Genomic DNA, 4,963 nt, shown 5'->3' with positions numbered 1-4,963 from the left:
CACTCACTTTGTAGACCAGGCTGGCCTTGAACTCAGAAATCCGCCTGCCTCTGCCTCCTGAGTGCTGGGATTAAAGGCGTGCGCCACCACGCCCAGCTTCCTCAGCAACTCTTATGAAAGAAAAAGTCTGGTTGGGGCTGGCTTACAATTTAGAGGTCGGTTGTCGTCATAGTGGGAAGCACGGCTGCATGCAGGCAGACGTGGTGAAGGAGATGAAGCTCTGAGTTCCACATCCGGATTGGCAGGCAGCAGGAAGAGAGAGCCACACTGAGCCTGTCTTGAGCTTCTGAAACTCAAAGCTCCTCCCCCTACCCCCAGTGACACACCTCCTCAAAAAGGCCACACCTACTCCAAGGCCACACCTCCTCATAGGGCCAGGCCACTCCCTGTGAGCCACTGGAGGTCATTTCCTTTCAAACTACCACACCAGCTGTGCCTCCCTCCTCCTGTTTGGCTAATCTGCTGGTGTTGCAAGTAAGGAAACAGGCTTGCTGGCTTACTGTAGAACTAGGTAACGGATGAAGGGACGCACAGGGCTCAGGGCATAGTCAAGACAGGGGTTTGAGGGAAAGCCAGCTTCCAGGTGCTTGGAACAGCCAGCCATCTCATGGCTCTCCGAACTCAGGTCTTTGTGGAATGTTCACTATGTAGGCATGACTGAGTTCATGATTGAGTTGATCACTGGTAACAAATTTGCAGCCTCTCTCGCTTCCTTCTCTGCGCTTTCCCGGTGCCCAGGCCCCATCCCAAAGCCAGTAATTAGCTCAGTAGCAACCAAAACCAAACAAACAAAAATCTCACATTTATCATACGTTTACTCCTCGACATTACCCGTTTCCTGAGCGCGGTTCAGGCACACTAGGCAGGATGGTGTGGGGGAGCATTTGTTGAACATATGAGGTGCTGGGTATCATCCAAACATTGCCTAGAAAAAAAGTCTAGTCAAAAGAGCACATGTATCCCATCAGCTGCGGTGATTTTCAATACGGAGCAGAGCCTACCGCAGGTGGGCTTGACCCAAATGGCCCTGCCGCAGGAAAACGGCTCCTATTTTGTCGCCCCAAGCACAATCTGACTGTGTTTCTGATATTAGTGCATTTTGAGGACAGAATGTTCGGGGCTTCAGGAAAGTATATGAGCAGAAACTGTCTGCACCTAAAATGGCCACCAGAGCAACAGCCAGACAACATTTAACCGCATTGTAATCTATCTGCCAGCTAAATGGCATACTCTCCAGCACGATGCCTGTTGACAATTGCCATGGTAACCGTGGCAGGGAACTATAAAAGGAACAAAAAGAGACTGCCTTAAGGTTCCCAGAAAAGAAATGAATAAATATCTTCACTACCCATCACCCTTATTAGCTGTCCTTCACCTCATTTTTAAAAAATTTTTTTATTTACCTTTTTTATTTACCTTTATTTTATGTGCATTGGTGTTTTGCCTGCATGTATGTCTGTGTGAGAGTGCCTGATCTTGGAGTTACAGACAGTTGTGAGCTGCCATGTGGGTGCTGGGATTTGAACTGTCTTCTGGAAGAATAGCCAATGCCCTCACCTGCTGAGCCATCTCTCCAGCACTTTCTTCCCCTCATTTTTGATACTGTATCTATAACCTCCCTTTGTTCCCATTTCTCTTGTTCTTGTTGAATAGGAAGAAATCTGTTTCGCTATTTAATCAATGCTCATTGCTTTCTCACTTCAGAAAGGGAAAAGAGATTAGTCTAGAGACAAAAATCTTAGTAACAAATCAGGCTGAGGGAATTCAAGGCCAGCCTGGGCTACATAGAGAAATACAGGTGAAGGCCAGTCCGAGAGACAAAGAAGGCTGTCTAAAATCAACCAATCAACCAACCAACCAACCAACCAACCATCTGATAGCAACTAGAAATCTCTAACCATGTTAGGAGAAACAACCCTGACTCCAGGCTGGGTGTCCCTGCCTGCTCTTGGAATACCAGCCCTAAGGAAGTGGAGGGAGGAGAGAATCAGGAGTCAACATCTTCTATTCGTAGGTTTAGGGCCAACCTAGGCCACATGAGACTCTGTCTCAGAAAGAAAGAACAATGGGGGCATGACACACTGGGAGAATGCTTACCTAGTAGGATATAAAAAGTAATAGGTTCAGCCGGGCGTGGTGAGCCATGCCTTTAATCCCAGCACTCGGGAGGCAGAGGCAGGCGGAGGATTTCCGAGTTCAAGGCCAGCCTGGTCTACAAACTGAGTTCCAGGGCAGCCAGGGCTACACAGAGAAACCCTGTCTCAAAACAAAACAAAACAAAACAAAACCAAAAGTAGTACGTTCAATCCCCAACTCACAAATGGAATGTAGTCGCCCAAGCCTGTAATCCCAGAAATGGGGAGCAGAGCCAGGATTAGAAGTTCAAGGTCATCTTCAGCTACATGGTGACTTACAGGGTAGCCTGAAAAACATGAAAAATTACATATGTATATAATATATATGCGTATAGATATATATACTGTGTATGTTTCTCTTATACGTGAAATCTATAAAACAAAAAAAGGATAGGGCACTATGGGAAGATAAATATGATCAAAGGATACTGTTTATATATATTAAGACATCTTAATAAAACCTGTCATAGCCAGGTGTGGTGGTGCACGCCTTTAATCTCAGCACTTGGGAGACAGAGGCAGGTGGATTTCTGAGTTCGAGGCCATCCTGGTCTACAGAGTGAGTTCCAGGACAGCCAGGGCTACACACAGAAACCCTGTCTCGGGAAAAAAAAAAAAAAAAACTGTCATACCATAGTGATCTGATAGTAAGTTCGAGGCCAACCTGAGCTATGACAGAGAGACCTGTCAATAATAAATAAAGAAGAATATAAAATACTATAAATAAAAATATAAAATACTATAATGAGACCCATTGTTATAAACAGTGAATACTTTTATGATTTCTCTTGTTGCTTTTGTCTTCTGAGACAGGGTCCCTTTGAACTTCCCTGTCTGTCTGCATGAGTGCAGAATGACATTGTTTCTCACAATGGACTCTATCCCAGCCTTTGCAGGTTGGCTTCCCGTCCCAGGACTCTCTTCCCTGCACTATGTGAAAACTCAGCCTGCTCACCCAACACTGACATCACTCAGGCCTCACACCACCTGTAGCCAACTTCTGAGGACAGGGAAGAGTGTGTGGAGACTGGCTTGTCCCGGGGCACAGGGTCCACTTCCCTCGAACAGCCGTGTCAGTGGCAGATAGGCAGGCCGGCTGCCACAACTGTGCCTCCCAGTATTCGCACCCCTTGTGCAATCCTTGCCTTGAGAAGGTACACATCCTGTGGCTAGCTCCTCACCAGTCAATAAAGAGCCTAGGTATGCAGTTATATGACACAAGGCTTGAGAGGCCACTCGCTAATGGAATCCTGCTCTTACTGGCTTGACAAAATAGGGAGCCATGTTATGGTGAGGAATTGAGTGGCCTCCAGGAAGTAGGGCTGGTGATCAGATCACAGCCAAGAAGGGGAGGCAACTTGAGAAGAACTGAGTTCTGCCAATAGCCCTGTTAGTTTGGAAACAAGCCTCAGATCCAGGCAGCAAGCCATAGCAAGCTGTGCCTGCCCTAACCCTTGCCCTCAGAAACCGTGAGGTGTTAACATCATCAACACCACTATGGTCAAGATGGTACTGTACCCAGAGGCCAGTAGCTGATCACCTGCCAAGCCAAGGACAGGTCACTGTTGCCACAGAATGGAGAATATCCAGGTTGGAAGGCAAAAGCAAGTGTCCATCATTGTCCCTACCTGGGGTGACATGTCCCACACTTCTATCCTGAGGCTTCTATGAACAGCATAGAGAACAAATTGTATGCATATAGACTCTGGGAAAACGAGTTCCCTTAACCACACACACACACACACACAGCCACACACACACACACACAGCCACACGTTTAAAAGTAAAATCAAACATATAACCTTTGATTTTGACCTATCCATACCAATTATAGTGACCACCCAATAACTGAAAACTGACTATAAGCAATACTTTATGGTCCGATGGAGTGGATTTTAAAATGCAATCACCATAATGGATTTAAAAGTAATTAAACGCACTATAACATTTTAAAATAGTCTCTACTAGCCTGATGTGGTGGAGCAAACCTTTTTTAATTCCAGCACCCTGGAAGCAGACACAGGTGGATTTCTGTGGGATCAAGACATTCTGGTCTACATAGCCAGTTCTAGGACAGCCAAGGCTATACACTAAGAACCTATTTCAAAAACAAAAAAGTTTATATTAGTCACACGTAGTTGCATGTAGTTGCATGTAGTAGCATGAAATCCCAGGACTGAGAAACTGAGGCAGGAGAAATGAGAGTTTAAGGTTAACCTGGGCTACAAATTAAGACCCTATCTCTAAATAAATAAATGAAAGTGTTTTAAAAATGAATCATACATACAAAAAGTCACAAACTGTAACTACATGTAAATATAAATATATATATATACATATTGAGCACTGGCTGTTCTTCTAAAGGTCCTAGATTCTATTCCCAGCAACCACATAGTCGCTCACATAGTCCCATCTGTAATGGGATCCGATGCTCTCTTCTGGTGAGTCTGAAGACAACTACAATGTACTCATATAAATAAAATAAATATATACTTCTTTTTAAAAAAGAAATATATAAATATGCTTGGGAGGCAGAGCCCCTTCATTTGTTCCATTACATGGTTTTAACCTTGACTTTGCTAAATAGTGTCTTTAAACAGGACAGTGAATTACTGTGGTCATTAGGTTGGTGTCATTTGTCACCCTTGATGGCGACTTGGCTTCTGAATATAGAAGGCTGTCAGGCCTCTCGCTATATAGTTGTCAGTGATCCAGACCAAATATACATGCATGCTTTAGTCAAATGTCAGACTCCAGAAAGGTCCTGAGCAAACGTAGTGGGAAGGTCAGAGTGGGACAGCTTGCCTGATGAACATGTCCTTGGCACA

The 4,963-nt window shown here is 44.9% G+C and overlaps 1 long non-coding RNA gene across 1 annotated transcript; it reads right to left on the bottom strand.

Moving 5' to 3' along the window:
* Positions 1 to 797: 797 nt before the first annotated feature.
* LOC110305181 lies at positions 798 to 2,410 on the bottom strand. Its single transcript, XR_003837221.1, has 2 exons — positions 2,319 to 2,410; positions 798 to 925 (listed from the first exon to the last, which is right to left on the bottom strand). It is a non-coding gene; the product is annotated as an uncharacterized LOC110305181 (long non-coding RNA).
* Positions 2,411 to 4,963: the final 2,553 nt, after the last annotated feature.

Source organism: Mus caroli, chromosome 1 (genome assembly GCF_900094665.2).
Source record: "Mus caroli chromosome 1, CAROLI_EIJ_v1.1, whole genome shotgun sequence".
Classification (NCBI taxonomy): Eukaryota; Metazoa; Chordata; class Mammalia; order Rodentia; family Muridae; genus Mus; species Mus caroli.
The sequence above is the reverse complement of the archived record's forward strand: the minus strand, read 5'-3'. Positions and strand labels throughout refer to the sequence as shown.